The sequence below is a fragment of the Globicephala melas genome, chromosome 12 (genome assembly GCF_963455315.2).
Source record: "Globicephala melas chromosome 12, mGloMel1.2, whole genome shotgun sequence".
Taxonomy (NCBI): domain Eukaryota; kingdom Metazoa; phylum Chordata; class Mammalia; order Artiodactyla; family Delphinidae; genus Globicephala; species Globicephala melas.
In genome coordinates, this window is record NC_083325.1 from 47,378,645 (window position 1) to 47,396,763 (window position 18,119).

Consider the following 18,119-nt stretch of genomic DNA (forward strand, 5'->3'; position numbering starts at 1 on the left):
GGAGTGGAATTGCTGGGTCACATTGGACTTATGTTTAATCTTTTGAGGAACTGCAAAATTATTTTCCAAAACAGCTGTACTACATTGCATTTCTGCCACCATTGTATTAGGTTTTCAATTTCTCTACATCTTTGCCAGTACTTATCATTACCTGTCTTTTTGATTATAATCATCCTAGTGGGTATGAAGTGGTGTCTTATTGCAATTTTGATTCACAATAACCTAATGGCTAATGATGTTGAGGATCTTTTTGTATTCTTATTGGATGTTTGTATATATTCTTTGGATATATATTCTTTGATTTTTAAAGTCCATTCCATCTCAAATATTACATTCTACATGAAGTCTTTCTAATTCTGCTGGCCAGTTGTGATTTCATTTTCCTCTGACTCATAATAGATTTCCTGTATGAAACTTAGTTAATTTAATTAATGATCACTTCTGATGTGTAAGATACTATGCTAAGAGTAATTAGAAATATGAATGTGATCAGATATTGATATATGGTCCCAGTAAAGAGTACAGCCACATCAAGGAGATAAAATATTTGCATTCTGGTCACATTGCATGCTTTTGTTTTTCCTTTCTGGTTTGTGAAATCAACAGCACTAAATTGCTATTTTATGGCCTAGTGACATGAACAAAGTCAACAAATATTGGTAGACCTAACTCCAGTCCCAGCCTAAATTATGTCTAACTTTGCAATGATCTTAAACTCAAGTAACAAATCTCATCAATCGAAAATATTGTCGGTTTATTTTTTGTGTTAAATCTTTAAATTTGCAAGTGAAATTTAAAAATTTTTCTTTAAACAAGTTAACTCAAACCACCTGACCTCTTCCTTTCTAATGTTCAAAATCATACATAAAACTCTAGAAGAGGCTTACCTCAAAATTACCTCATCCATTTCTTACGAAAAATGCAAATCCCTGGAAATTGAATTTCATTTGAGTATTATATTCAACCTTCATACTCAAGCTTTATATAAAAATGCCACTTTTCTATAAGGACTTTCTCTGCATTTGTAAGGCAGTTGATCCCTCTTTCTGCTCTTACTGTATCATGCTTTAGCTCTATAACGGCAATCATCATTTTGAAATGTGGTTAGCTATTTAAGCCTAACTCCCTCCATAAACTGTAAATTTGTTAATGCTGTAGACTATGCTGGATTTCTCTGTGTATTCAGATTCTAGCTTATATTGTTTTTGTTGTAAAATCAATTTGATCAGATGTTATGAATTTTAAATAACTCAGTGAGCATTACTGATTGTCTATTACTGATAGAAAGCAGGTGTTTTCTGGTATTCATAAAATATTTTTATAGGATCTAGAAAAGCAACTATTGCAAGCATTTTAAGGTTACTTTTGCTTTATCTTATGCTTTCTCACAAAAAGGAATGTTATTTTGATTATTTAATACGCAGTATCTTAGTTCTTTTACATTGGTTAAATTAAAATAATACCTTTTTTACCATTAACGATTATATGTGTTTTTTAAAATAAATTATTTTCATTGCTCACTTTAAAGAATTATTTAAACTTAACTATTATCTCATTATCTCATTTAAACTTAACTATTATCTCATATTTAAACTTAACTATTATCTCAGAACATATCTCATGTTCTAAGGAGCCAAACTTAGAACAAATGTGAGTGTGTGTGTATATATATGTATATACACATACATATATTTATAATGTTTAGTGCATAACCTTGTAGAGATAGATAGAGTTTCTGAGAAAACATATATTTTAATAGCGTGTACAGAATTTTCTCTATAATAGAGAAAAATCTGTGGAAAAATATTTTTTGTAATTTCTAGTCATTTATTTTTTGCCAGAGTTTGATAGCTTCCTAAAATAATCTTTTTAGAAAATGAAGTGTCCAATTTAAAATGATATTTGTAGTGGATAAGAATTCAAAAATCCAAAGGACAGTATTTAAATCTCTTTATCACTGCTACAGCTTGAACCAAAATGAATGCCCAGTTCTACAGGAAATTTGTTTCAAGCCTATGATAGATAGATAAGTCATTTAACCACTGACAAAGACTCTTTCCTTGACCAAACTTTAGTCAGGATCCTCTGAATTCTCTTCTCAACTTGACCCTGACTTTTGGGACTCTGTGATTATCTTTTTTTTTTTTTTTTGTGGTACGCGGGCCTCTCACTGTTGTGGCCTCTCCCGTTGCGGAGCACAGGCTCCGGACGCGCAGGCTCAGCAGCCATGGCTCACGGGCCCAGCCGCTCCGCGGCATGTGGGATCTTCCCGGACCGGGGCACGAACCCGTGTCCCCTGCATCGGCAGGCGGACTCTCAACCACTGCGCCACCAGGGAAGCCCTGTAATTATCTTTATTTGTCCAATTTTAGCAAGAATTCTTCTAAGTTGGTTTATATGGAATCCCTCATCCTTGATATCTGATCATTTTCCATATCTAACTGGGTTCCTCATGTTCCACTATCCCCAGGTAATGTTTGATCATGTTTGATCATTCCTCTTAGTAATTTTCATCCACTGACCCCCTACCCTATTCCTGGGCTACAAATTCCCAATTTTACTTGTTGTATTCAGAGTTGAACCTGATCTCTCTCCCCTGCTACAAAATCATTTGTAGTAGTCCCCAGGAATAAAGTCTGCCTTACCAACTTTAACAAGTGTCATAAGTTTTTTATTTTACATCACTCTAGGCTTCAGTTTTTTGGGTTTCTTTTTTTTTTTAATCTTTAAAAGTAGGGAGCAAATGATTTTTTAAATGCCCTTCCAGATATAACGTGTAATTTTTGTGTTAACTTTTGAATCACTTTATAGGGAAGAACTTGGTAGGTATTTTCCCGTTAGATTTAAAAAGAGGAAATAATATCTAGTCTGCTCTATTTTTACATATTGTTCTTTATGCTTCCAACAATGCTATTAAACAGTGATAATACTGTATTACAGATGAAAATGGAGAAATCATCAAATTAAAAAAGAAAAACCCTATTTCCAAACCACACAGCTAGTAAATAATTCAATCAAGATTTAACCCCAAGGCTCTTTGTTTCCATAAATCACTATGTATACCTGTGGCAAGTTATCTTTAAGTTCTATTAAAAACCTGCAGTGCTTAAGTTTAATATAAATGTTTAATATATGATATATTTGGCTCTAGATTATCTAGGGCATCTTCCTCATCCCCCTTTCCCCTAACCACAATCTCAAACCTAAGTTTACTTTTAGCAAAATATATCTAAGATTTACCCCAGAGTCATATTCTAAATTGCTCCCCTACTGTCATATCAGGAATGCTCTTTTGGACCTACATTAGGTGAAAATGTATTGATATATTGAGAAAATAAAGTTGTTTTGACACAATTAGAGGTGCCAAGACGGAAGAAGCACTTGTTAGGGAACCTTAAAGTGTTACATTCCATTGGCTCTTTTTACATGTAATTTCACAAAGCAGCATTTCATTCTTCCAGTGATAAAAAAAAAAATTACATTATGAATGCCAAAGTAATGACTGCACTCCACCACCCTGTGTTATTTAAGTTTGTTAATTGCTTTATTTCGAATCCCTGTGGTTTGGTTAATTGAGGTGATCAAAGTTCTTTGAAAATCTTCTTACTCTTACTCTTGGCTTTTGATGAGTCACTTCGAAGTGGCTTGGGTGCCACTGTGAAACCTCAAGAAATAGAGTCCTAGCTCACCACTTGTCTCTGTATTTGAAGGCTCTGGAACTTCTAAGATCCAGGGGCTAAATCTTATTTGGATGTTTCCCAGGAGAATCCTGGAATCAGAGTACAATGATGTGGTTTAACATTATGCAAAACTAAACTCTTCAAAACTATCTCTCAAGACATTCTGAATATCATTGTGCAATACTGATAGCCAATTCTAGCATGCTTATATTCCAGACTATCTGGGAATTCAAGCAACAAAAGACATACACTTCACAAAAAGATTGTCTTGAAAAAAACATTTATTTCACCAAACATGAATCTAAGGGTTGCTGTAAAGGGATTTTGCCGATGTAATTATTGTCCCTAATTAGTTGACTTTAAGTTAATCAAAATGAAGATTATCCTAGGTACAACTGATGTAATCAGGTCAGTCCTTAGAAGAAATCAGGGAGATACTAAGCAGCAGTAATTTTCCTTCTTCTTACCTTGTAGAATCAAACAACTGTATTGTATATTGCCAATGGAGGCAGCCCATGTTGCGAGTAACCTCTGGGAGCAGAGTGCAGTTCCAGACTGACAGCCAGCAAGTAAATGGGGATGTCAGGCCTAGGTTTGCAAAGACCTGAATTCTGACAACAACCAGTGATCTTGGAAGAGAACTTCAGATGACATCAGAGCTTAGCTATCATCTTGATTTAGCCTGGTGAGATGCTAGGCAGAGAAACCATAAGGATTGTACCCAGATTTATGGAAGCAATGAGCTAATAAATTTGTGTTGTTTTAAGCCATTAAGTTTGTGATCATTTGTTTGATAGCAATAGAAAACAAATATAAGTGTATAGTGAAAAAAAATAGAAGACAAGTCTAGAATATAGAATAGAAATAGAGTATAAAATGTAAAGATAGATTCACTCCTGCCTAGAATCTTCAGTGATTGTTTGTTTGTAATCAATTCCTTTCCTTTCAAATTTGTTAGTATGAAAATGATGATGTTACCTAATTTTATATTTGCCTCTCAAATTGTATTTAGAATGTATGTGCACATTTTCATTAATATCAACTTTTTATTTGGCTCAAGCCGTGAAGCTATTTTTACCAACTCTTTTCTTATGATATGTACATGTGTTTTCTTTTTTCTAATTAGATACAAATATGTTGGACACTTCTGATAATGTGCTGAAATATGTTGTTCACATTTCTGTTTTGGAGAATTTAGAAACATTAATTTTCACATATCAATCGTTGATTTTAAAAGGTAATTGGGGGACTTCCCTGGTGGCACAGTGGTTAAGAATCTGCCTGCCAATGCAGGGCACAGGGGTTCGAGCTCTGGTCCGGGAAGATCCCACATGCCGCGGAGCAACTAAGCCCGTGTGCCACAACTACTGAGCCCACGTGCCACAACTACTGAAGCCCACATGCCTAGAGCCTGTGCTGTGCAACAAGAAAAGCCACCACAATGCGAAGCCCTCACACCGCAATGAAGAGTAGCCCCTGCTTGCTGCAACTAGAGAAAAGCCCACGCACAGCAACAAAGACCCAACGAGCCAAAAAAAAAGAAAAAAAAAAGGTAATTGGTTTATTAATGTCTCTTGCTCACCTTCTATGAGTAGTTTATGAAAGCCAAGCTATATTTAAAAGTAAAATAATGTTTATTACTTTTTCTAAACATTTTACATGTATCACAGGTATACTGTAGAGATTTTGAAAACTTTAGAAAATAAAAGTTATTTGGGACTGGAAAATATAATTTATCTGAAATATGACTAATAATATGGCTGATTATTATATGCCTTTAAACTCTTCTACCAGCATGTGTATCGCTCCACGTTTAAATATTGCAATCAATTCTGTATGCTTTTGTGTCTGCTTTTCTACCTAAATTCATAAATATTTTACATGTTATTTTTATTCCCCAACATTATACTACATAGAGATATAGATGTAGTTGTGGTAATTACAAATATTCTTTAAAGAAAAGTGAAAAAACACAAATGAACCTAAAGAAAATAGAATTTTTAAATTGTGTATAATATCATCCTGGAATGCTTTTAAATATAAAAATGGAATCATATCTCTCATACTTGGTATATTTGTTTTCTTATTAACACTGTTACAAACTTGGTGGCTTGAAACAACAGCAAATTTATCTTTACAATTTTACAGGTCTAAAGTCCAAAATGGGTTTCACTGGGCCCAAGTGTTGATGAGACTGCATTCTTCTGGGGGACTTTTGGTGAAAATTAGTTTTCTTGCCTTTCTCAGCTTCTATAGGCTTCTGGTATTCCTTGGTTTGTGGCTCCCTTCCATCTTCAAAGTCAGCCATGTAGCATCTTCAGATGTTTCTCTGACTCATGCACTGACACGTCTGCCAAGCTTGTTCATTCATAAGAGCCCTTGTGAATACTTTGAGTACAGCTGGATAATCCAGGACAATCTCCTCATATCAAGGTCAGATGATTGGCAACTTAATTCTATCTGCAACCTTAATTCCACATTGTCATATAATGTAACACATACATAGGTTATGAAGGTTAGGACATGGACATTTTCAAGGGCCATTATTCTATATATTACTCTTGATATTTGCTTTTCACATAGTACCATGTATTCCGATACCTATATACATTCATATTTATCAATCTTCTTAGTGATTTCATAGATTCTTTTACATGGATGCACCAATTTTCTTTTCACCAGGTAATCTCTTGGCACTTGGTGTATTTAACTTGTTTCCTAGTTTTCACTTATATAAATGAATAATAGTCATTTAATAATTTATTTAGATATCTTTTTATCATCCATGTGCAACAGTCAAAAATAATTTGTTGTAGAAAAATTGTTCAATTTCTACATATGAAAAGCATTAGAAGTCAATGCTCAATAGACATTCTTGAATCAGAACATCTGGATTCAAAACCCTATCTCATCAATTACTGTCTGTTTGATCTTAGACAAGTCACAGAATCATTATGAGTCACAGTCTCCCCATTTGCAATAACATCTACCATTAAGATTGTTATGAGATTTGAACGTACTGATTCTGTATAATGCTTAGAAGACTGTCTGGCCTGTACTACATAATAATCATTGCAACGGTGGTCCAAGTGCTTGGCTAGGTGTTAGATATGCAACCATGAACAAAACAGCACAATCCTTGACTTTCAGAAGCATAAAATCTACTGGCCTGTGCATATTTGGTAACAAGTGTATTTATATTCAAATGATAAATTCCTAAGCACAGAATTGCTAAATAAAATGGTACTATAAATTTAGTGCTTTTTGGTAAATATTATAAAGTATTTAATTATATGGTCTCTCTAGTATAAATCATTTGGTTTTCTCTTATGATTTCATCAGCTAGAACTTATAATGTTACATAGTTGTACATGCAGTCATTGTAGTGTTGGCTCAGATTTTAATTAGAATGATATAATGTGGCCTGGTTTTGAAATTGTGTTGGCAGTTGATTTGGAAACAAACAATTTTCTTCATTTATGGAAATAAAACCCTTGACAGGATTTTAAATTATATAATTTATTACTCAAAAATGTACATCAAATTTTACTGAATTTGTATTTGGCATCTACCGAGAGATTTTTATAGATTTTTTCCTCCCTAATGGTCTATGAATATAGCAGACATTAAAATACATCCTAATATGTAATCACTTAGAAAAACACTTACTCGTGTCATAGTCTTACCTCTGTGTTTTCCTAGAAAACAATGCACACTTTGCAATATTTTGTTGGATGATGCAATGTCAATGTAGACTCAAAGAAAACACAAAACGACGCAGGGAAGGAGGGGAAGCAAATACAAGGAGGTATGTTTCTGAGTGGCTTCACCTTAGTAATAAGTGAGGCTACTTTTTAGTTTTGCAACGCATCTTCAAAAGCCTAATGGATTATGGCATCCACGAGAAATAAAAGGGAAAGAATATATCCCCCACTCCCTCTTGTCACCCCTATCTCATTTCTAAAGTCCACTCTAAAGGGACTTAGGTCACATGCACATTCATGTTTACAGGTCTGTCCTCTTCAGGTAGCCACTGACGTAAGATAGGTTCTCTGGGTGGCAACGTTCCCAGTGCACAGATGCAGTATGTACCCTCTTTATTGGATAGCACCACACAGCCTGTGAGGCTCCTGCACCTATAATTGTGGCCTGAGAAGCCATGGAGTGATCTGTGTTTAGGAAACAAGCTTGGCGAGTGTGTGTGTGTATATTTGTGTGTGTGTGTGTGCACGAGTATTCACAGTGGTGGGGGTGGGGAGAGTGATCACATGATTTCATTAAAGATTGACCAGTACAATTATGTGGTGTTAGTCCTTAATATATGTTAGATGCTTTACAGAAAATTTTGCTTTAATGTACTTTCCAACCTCTATATTTTTATTTTAATTGGTATGCATGAATATTTTAAACATCATATACTTTTGTATTGTTTGTTTTCACCAAATATGAGAGTTTTGAAGGGTTTATAATATTTTAAAATCTATCCACTGTGGTATCTGACATACTGTTTTTTTAAGCAATGCTATTTTTCATAATTTTTTGGTCATTTACAAGAAATTTTAGGAGGCATTTGCTAAGTTAGTAGGCTGAATTTAATATATGGAAATAAAAGGACCTCTTAAAATCAGTGCAAAGTTTATGCACTGATTCAGGGAAGGGAGAAAGGATGAGACTTAGCTAATATTTGTACTTTTCACCTTTGGTCAAATGTCCTGCTTCATGACAACATCCCAATGCTGACTCATTTTGGGGGAACATTATGGTTTTGTTTTTCGGAGATCTCAGGAGGTACTGCCACACTGTAAAATTATTTGACATAGGTAAAAAACCGAAGTGGAATTGAACTTGATTCTACAGCTACTCCCTCTCTCCCTTGCCCTGCTATTGTGCCTGGATTGTCTCCTGTCTCTAGACTTTTCCAGCTGAGAGGCTAATATCGGCCTCAAACTTCTCAAACTCCAAAAGATTGCAGTCAAGGTTTTAAAGGATTGCATCACCTACCATCTGGATATCAGCACAGTGTGGTTGAGAATTTTCTGAGTGTCATCGAATGCAGCTGGAGAAGAGGAAGGAGGCTCCCCTAATCTCCTTCAGTGGATGTCTTGGGCATCCCTCTCATATGGCATAGGTGAGAGTCCCTTTTTTTCTTACTCAAAAGGGGATGGGAGAGGAAACTAACAGTGCTTTCCAGGCCTGCACATTTCTTCTAAATGTCCACCTTCTCTAATAAAGTGTCAGAGTTCTCTATTAAATAGTGTGGAACAGAGAGAGGGGATAGATCAGCTTAGTTATCTAATAATGTGAAGCAGTTGTCTTTTGAATATGAAATTTCATATCCATCATTGCTACTAACTTTGGGGTTGGGAGACAAGAGGAATAATCCCTTCCACTTAATGTTGTAATTATTACACAGTTTGCAATTTTCCTCACAAACGATCTTGGTCTGACTGTGACACAGCACCCTAGACTGTCATTTCTTTGATACAGAGAACAAATAATTACCAGAAACTGAGTACTTCCTAGGTGTTGGTACTATGTTAACCACTTTTACAGATCATCTCATATAAACTTCAAAATAATATTATGAAGTAGATATAATAGTTATTGTATTTATCACCCTTTAATAAAGTCCTTTTAGAGCACATAAATTGCTTACTATTGCAGTTAGCCAGTAGCTAAGCTAAGATGTGGACTCAATGTTTGAATAGTGCATCTGTCATCTTAAAAACCATAGTACACTGTGAATGGCTTTTGGCTATATGACATGTCTTGGAATGAGGTCTTGTGTGTTTGTTGTACTTTAGGAGTTCTTAATCTATTAACTCTTGTGGGAATAAAATTATTTTCCAATCTCTTGGATTTTTAAAGTTGTAAAAGTATACTTTTCTTTTCAGGAGGAAGCTAACAGATTTTATAACATTCTTAGGGATGCATGTGGTGAAAAATTACTTAAATACTTTTCATTTCTAGCATTGTTTCTTTCTCTAAGTTTAGACTCCTATTCCAAAAGAGTGGAAGAGTTGGGATGCTTGTATGATTCTTATCATATCTTCAACAATAAACATTTATTTGGCAATGCTTGTGTGTAAGACAGTATACTAATTATTAGAACTACCAGAACATAAATAAATTTATGACATGATCTCTGGCCTCATGGAGTTTACAGTCTAGTTTAAAATGACATGAAACTTATATAAAAAGAAAAGGTAAAAAATATAAGGTAGCTACAATAAGTTTCTACAATTAAGGCAATAAATGCTTTAAAAATTCAAGAGCTGAATTTAATTTGTATGGACTGTTCAGTCAGGAAAATTTTCTTAATCAGCATTCTTATTATTTGTTACTATATAAACAAATAATGGTCACGAGAGGAGAAAGGCATTTCAGACAAAGAAGAGACTGAAGTACTAAATACAGGGCCAGGCTTGCACAGATGATGTTTGAAGAAAGTCTTGCATAGTGCCTGTTGTGAAGCAGTGGAGAAGAATTTGGAGAATTGGGTTAGCGCCTAGGTTTTAAAGGTCTTGAATAACTTCTTAACATGTGGAATAACTCAAGGATCATTAGTATGAGAAGAATATATGTAATAATATTAGACTAGGAGTGGGGTGGGAGGAAAGAAATTGAAGGAGAAAAATAACAGGAAGCTATTTATGGAAAAGAAAATTGTAGGAATCTAAACATCCTGTTTGTATCATTGAGAAGCTTATCCTTATTTATATTCATATTACTGTTTTTCTCCTAAGGCAGAACATGCTGGTGATTCCAAACACACAAGAGAGCCAGACTGCCTGGTTTGAATTTTAGTTTTCTCATCTGCAACCTAGTCATAAAAACAGTACTATCTCGTTAGGTTATTTTGAGGATTAAATGAATTAATATGTGTTATTAACTAATAATAATTATGTGTTAAGCATCTAGAAGAGTGCTTAACTCCAAGTAAATATCATTCAGCATTAGCTGTCATTATTATCATTCCTCAAGTAATTTTTCAAAGGTTTGAATGCATATAGCAGATAGTGAAAGATGAGATTTTCCTGTTATTGTCCCACTTCAGGGACTTCCAACCACAATTTACCACTAGAGCAAGTTACTCAAGGTCTGTAATCCTGAAATTTCTTCTCCATTAAAAGGGAATAGTAGTTACTTATCTTACGTAACTGCCACCATATACGCTTTGGACAACTTCCCATTTCCCTTTCCCTCAGCCTCTGGCAACCACCATTCTATTCTCTGCTTCTATGGGTTTGATTACTTTAGAGTAATGGCAGGATTTACTTCTTTTTTAAGGTTGAATAATATTCCATTGCATGTATATAACATCTGCTATTCAACACAGTGCCCATAGTTATGATACTGTCTTGTGCACTTAAAAATTTGTTGAGGGTAGATCTAATGTTACGTATTCTTAATACAACATATACACATACACATAAAACAATACAGAACAGAACAAAACAGAAAACAGCAAAATGGAACTCCAAAAGGGCCAAGGAAACTTTTGGAGTGATGGATATGCCTATTACCTTGCTGGTGGTGCTGCTTTCCTGGGTGTGTATATGCATATATATGTGTGTGTGTGTGTGTGTGTGTGTGTGTGTGTGTGAGTGTGTGTGCAAACTCATCAAATTGTATATTTACATATGTGCAATTTTTTGTATATCAATTATACCTGAATAAAGCTGTTAGTGGAAGAATAGTAAAGCTACTATGTATACCGGATAAAATCTGTAAGGTAAGTAATATATCAGTGAGACCTGATGCATGATAGGTCCTCAATCATTGTCAAGTTTTTATTTCTGTATCTGTCAAGGTTCAGTCAGGAAAACAGAAAGCACAGCAGTTACTGCAGCAGAGAAAATGTTAATATAAATATATATTTAGTCAGGTATTGAAAACTAAAAATGAAAAAAAAAAAAGAAACTGAAGTTTTACAGAAATTGTAAGTTCTGTACAGAAAGCAGCTACTGATCCCTAAGGTGGGGGAAACAAAGGAAAGCAGCTAAGGTTGGCCTAGCCCTCTGAGGAACGGATGTTTCCCTGCTGGTGCATGAGGAACTAGGAGAATGACTCAAACAGAGCTGGGACTCAGACCTCAGAGGAAAGAGTTGTAGGTTTTTGGATGCTTCTGTCTCTAAAAGCATGTGATGCACTGGTAGTAGAAATGACAGAGAAACTGAAAGTTAACTGCAGCAACTGGAACCAATTGTGTTTGCCAGGAGGAAGAACCATGGAAGGGGTGGTGGAAACAAGAGGAAACTAACAAAAATGAGCAAACCCCATATCTTTAACCCTTCTCCAGTAATTCAGTCTTTCTCTAGCACCCTCTATTGACAGAATTTAAAATGGAGCCGTTGGTAAAGGAGACATTTGGTATGCTGTCCCTACACTAGCATCAAAGGGGAATATAAATGGGTGGGTTCGAAGTTGAGAAACAGTAATTTAATAATTCCTACATACTTTTTCTCTCTTGATCTACTAGTTCATCATGTGATATCTGTATAAGTAAAAAACCAAATATATATGTCAGTGTGTGTGTATATATGTGTGTGTTATGAAAATGTCTGGAGTCATAGGGTTTACAATGTAGTAAATACATTTTTTTTAATGTGCAATGTAGTAAATACTTTTGAGGGAGTACAACATTCTGGAATTTATATATTTTTACAATTTGACAAGGATTTCATCAGTTTGAAAAATGATCGAAGCAAACTCAATTTCTCTTGTACGCTCATACAAAGCAATTCAATTATTTTCTTTTTTCTTAGGAACAAAATACTTACATAATGTTATTGTTAAAACTAATATGAAAATCTAATGATTACCATATAGTCAAAAGGCCACTGGACAGAGACAAAGGTAAAAGGGAGAGATTAAGAGTTAAAAGAACTGGGTTTTGGGGACTTCCCTGGTGGCACAGTGGTTAAGAATCCGCCTGCCTTCCCCTTCCCCCTCCCCATGTCCTAAAGTCCATTCTCTATGTCTGTGTCTTCATTCCTGTCCTGCCCTTAGGTTCATCAGAACCTTTTTTTTTTTTTTTTTTTAGATTCCATATATATGTGTTAGCGTACGGTATTTGTTTTTCTCTTTCTGACTTACTTTACTCTGTATGACAGACTCTAGGTCCATCCACCTCACAACAAATAACTCAATTTCGTTTTTTTTTATGGCTGAGTAATATTCCATTGTATATATGTGCCACATCTTATATGTATACATATAGCTGATTCATTTTGTAATACAGCAGAAACTAACACAACATTGTAAAGCAATTATACTCCAATAAAGATGTTGAAAAAAAAGAATCTGCCTGCCAATGCAAGGCACATGGGTTCGATTCCTGGTCTGGGAAGATCCCATATGCTGTGGAGCAACTAAGCCTGTGCGCCACAACTACTGATCCTGTGCTCTAGAGCCCACGAGCCACAACGACTGAAGCCCGTGTGCCTAGAGCCCGTGTTCTGCAACAAGGGAAGCCACTGCAATGAGAAGCCCTCACACCGCAACGAAGAGTAGCCTCCGCTTGCCACAACTGGAGAAAGTCAGTGCACAGAAATGGAGACCCAAAGGAGCCAAAAATAAATTAATAAATAGAACTGGGTTTTGATAAAATATTTGCTAAATGTAGTGAATATGGAATGTGGTATTAATCACTTTTTCAGGTCCTGTTTTTTCAGCTGTTATATGACTTAGCTAGAGAAGATGATCCTTAAAGCCTTCTTTGGTCCTAATATTCTATGTACATCTCCCATAAAACAAAGAAGCGGGGTTTACTTGTTAATTAATTAATTAATTAATTATAATTTGAAATAAGGATTTCAGGTAGTCATTTCTGGGCCTTGGAAAGTTGGTGAATAACATAGCTATATTGTTCTGAAAAGTTCACTTTTGATATTTTTAGCTTCTTATTCATACCTATATTTATCTTTCAAGCTACTTGGTGGTGTCATGGCATATTTTCATTTTCCCTTCTGAATTGACCACAAATGAGTAACTAGAATGGCTACAAGATGAATAGTTAGAATGACTACAGGTGAATCACTGGAGTGACTACTGTAGCCATTCTCTGGCTTTAATGAAGGTATTTAAAATTATTCCTAAAGGTCAGACATATGTCAAGACCAAAATTAAGTAATATCTGCTGCTAACCTGTTATTTTATGGTCTATTCTTTTTAAATATTTCTTTAAATATCACCTTAAAGAATAAATAGAAAAGTTTTCTTATCAAGGACTAAATAAAACACTTAAAAATTAATGTTAAGAGTTGTTTTGGGTAGAAATAGACACAGGCAAGCAATTCCAACTGAAACAATTTCACAGTTTTTCTAAATCTGTTGTTAAGCTACAGGAGCAGATCCACATTTCTCCTCAATTTTATTTATTTATTTTTATTGAATTATAATTGGCATGCGATATTATATTAGTTTTAAGTATACAATATAGTGATTTGATATTTTTATGCATTACAATATGATCACCATGATGTCAATTACCATCTGCCATATACAGTTATTACAATATTATTGATTATATTCCCTGTGCTGTACAATACATTCCCATGACTTACTTATTTTATAGGCGGAAGCTTGTACCTCTTAATTCCCATCACCTATTTTCCCATCCACCCACCCCCACCCCCTGTCAACCAACAGTTTGTTCTCTGTATCTATGAGTCTATTTCTGTTTTGTTTTGTTTGTTCATTTGTTTTGTTTTTTTAGATTCCACATATAAGTGAGATCATATAGTATTTGTCTTTCTCTGACTTATTTCACTTAGCATAATACCTTCTAGATCTACTCATGTTGTCACAAATGGCAAAATTTCATTCTTTTTTATGGGTGAGTAGTATTCCATTGTATATAAATACCACATCTTTGTCCATTCATCTGTCAGTGGACACTTAGGTTGCTCTCATATCTTGACTATTGTGATAGTGCTGCAATGACTGTTAGTTTTATCTTGTTGGTAATAAGACAATCAATCCCACTGATAAGACATTTAATCCCATACACTGTGATTAAATCCAAAACAAGTTTATGTGAATTTATATTAAACATATATTTATAAGTTACCTGCACTGCAGTATCTTATTTATAAAATATTTTGTGTTGTTTTCTTTGCTTGTATATCTAGAATTATTCAAGGAGTACACAAGACACATTTAATACCTAAAACAGTTGAACCTAAATATCCTTTTCTTTTAACATTAATGCAATTACCTATCCTTTTACTTAGAGGAAATGAGATGTGGTCACTTATGATCTGTAAGTCACTTATCATTTACATTTTCTACTGCTTCCTGGATGATTATCTGCTTTTAAATGATATCTACTGCTTTGAAATCCTCTGTGTATTTTAGTTTTCTTTTCTTCTAGTCTTTTAGTACATATTCAGTTGTTTTAGTAAGAGAGAGAAAAAGTAATCACAAGCTATGACTGATGAAAATGTCACCTACTGAACCACTTACATAAATGGTATTTATATACTTTCTACATATACAATAGATAGAGTTTAGGAGGAACACAATGATGGAACAAGGAAATGGTGACAGGGTAAAAGATGTACTCTGTGAAAGGTTTGTGAACAAATGGGTTTTCAAACTCACCTACATGTCAACAAAATATATATAAAAAAGAATGTTTTGAACAAATGAAAAGCTCTAAGCAATAAAAAAGCATACGTAACAATCCGCAAGAAAATTAAATATGCTTCCTCAAGACCACAAATTCCTGCTTTCTAATTTTAATTTTATTTAAATCTGTTTTACCACTCTCAGTAAACATTTCATCCAAAAGCTACTGCAATTTTTTAAGAAGTTCAAAGTATTTCCTTATGGCCAAAAATACTGAGAAAATGCTCCTAGTTTTGTTAACCATCTTTTCATACTTGCCATATTGGTAAAGAGGGAGAGGAGGAAAAAAATAGATAAATACATAATGTTGCTGCTAGGTACCTGTGTTAGTCAAGGAAAACTAATTTTTATAACAATTTGAAACCTCTTAAATGTTTTATGGCTAGTCTTCTACTTAGGAGAGGATTCAGCAACTAAGGCTGTTTCTTCTAATGGCTCTGTTGTTCTGTACGGCCACTGGACTTTTGACCTCTATTAAAGAAACATGTGAAGAAAGAATGAGGAAAGTCTTATTGGGAAATATGGTCCAGGTCTGGAGATGATGTTTATCACTCTGCCCATATTCCATTGGCCAGACAGTTGGGATATAAATTTTGACCGTCTGTCCAGTTCCTATGTTGATTCCACTAAATCTCAGTATTGGTAGGTAAATATTTCCAGAAATTTTTCTTAATGAGAAAACTAAATCTTGAGAACATGTTTATGGTAACCAGTTCTTCCTGTTTTGCCTGAGACTTCACTGGTTTTAAAACTGAAAGTTATGCATCCCAGGTACACCATCCTGTCCTGCGTAAATCAGGAGGGCTGGTCACTCTGCACACCAGGAAATTCTAGTGCCTGGATGTCAAGAGGTTGAGCTTGTTTCTGGGTCCACTACAAAAATGCTATGTCTGTCCTTGTGAAATTCACTTAACCCTTCGGGGTGTTAGCTTCGAATTTAGGATAAAACATTTCTTCCATTTCTAACATCATGATTCTACAGGTGGTTGGGCATTCACAGGGGAAGGAAAGTAGCTAAATGCCCTGACCCTAAATATACACAAATTAAAACAGAAACAACTCTTGCCTTATTCACAACAGGGAATGCTGTAAACCAACTGTAACTGCTTTACACTTGGGCAGTACAAGCCTGCTATTCCTTCCCACTGGCCCACATGAGTATGTCTTCAAATTCATCCTCAAGGAATAGTGTGTGGTCTAGTCAACTGATAAGAAAACTGATCAAAGTTCCAAAACACTTGGAAAAAAGACAGAAAACCATCATATTTGAAAAGGATACAGAAATTTACTTAGAATCGTCTCTGAGATACCTTTTGAATTAGAGTATTTAAGTTCACTATTGTGTAAGAGGACAAAGTATTTTTGTAATTTCTCTGACCTTCTCTGCATCATTATACCTCCAAATAAGATTCTTTAATAATGGCCTCAACGACACTTCAAGCTTCTGATTTCTCCCACAGTGGAGTATAGGAGCTTGAAAATATTCAATATTTTCAAACCAATATTCTTTGAAAATATTCAAAGAATCCAGCAGTTTCTTACAGTTTTGCCTATAACATGGCCCTGACACCACATGAGAAAAAGCATGAATGTAGAATCTAAAGAATGTGTGAAACAACATCATTTCTGATTTCTACTCCCAGCAGAAAATTTGTAGATGCTGCCTCCCGTGTGAAGTAATGAGTTCCTGTGTGAAGCATAATTTGCATCATGTTTTTCCAGTGTGACTGAAACAAGAGAAATCTGTAAGGGCCAAAACGCATAAAATAAATAAAACTGTGTGATCTGAAACTATAATGAAAATACACTAACAGGAAGAGTTGTGCTGAGGACAGGTGATGTTATTGGTGCCAAGTAGGGTAAACAAAATTAAGAATAAACTGATAACCTGGAAGGGTGTTAGAGTGGTCAAAACTCCAACTTGTTCCTAGAAGAATCAAACTAAAATTTTCTTTGAGGATAGCATACCTCAATTTAGACACCCAGGTTTTCAACAGATTAAGAAATAAGATAAAAAAAAAATCAAAATTAAAAATCACTAAAACAAAAGGGGCAAATCAATGTTAGTGAGAATTTTAGTAATAAAAACAAAGGAGTTAGATATGCAAGCACTTCAGATAATAGAAATATGAGCCACAGAGTTAATTTAGACTATCTATGCAATAATAACTGCTAATACTTGGCACTCTTCTAAGTACATCACATATATTGACTAAGCCCATTTTACAGGAGAAACTGATTAATCTGCCACCTTTTGAGAGACTTCAAGTCACATACCTCCATTACTTATGGGAAATACAGTAGACACTTTTGGATCTCTACACAATTACAATGTACCCTCAACAACCTTTGATTTCACCTGGAGTGGCCTGATGCCATGCACGCTGAAAGTGTCTGCCTTCAAGATCCAAACAGATGTGTCTTCTTGTCTGCTTTAGGATTTTCTCTAAATCAATGAGATTTTTTTGTTGTAATTCAACTTGACTGTAGGTGCAACCCAAAAGTTCAACAGAGGTAACATGCCCGGAGCTAAGTCTCAAACATTGGGGAATATAAGGCAGTGGATAAATTATTCAGTTTCCCATACTGGGGAGGGCGAGCATTCTGAGGTGTATTCTACACAGTTCCCCAGGGGGTCCCCAGTGTGACTGAGCTTCAGTTATCCTCAGTTGGCAACAGCTTAATAAAGGATCCATATTGAATTTGAGATATTTATTATTCATTCAAGTGGAAATGTCAAATAGACTAATGACTATACAAGTATAGAGAGAGGCATTGGCTGAAACTTTGTATAAATTTGAGAAT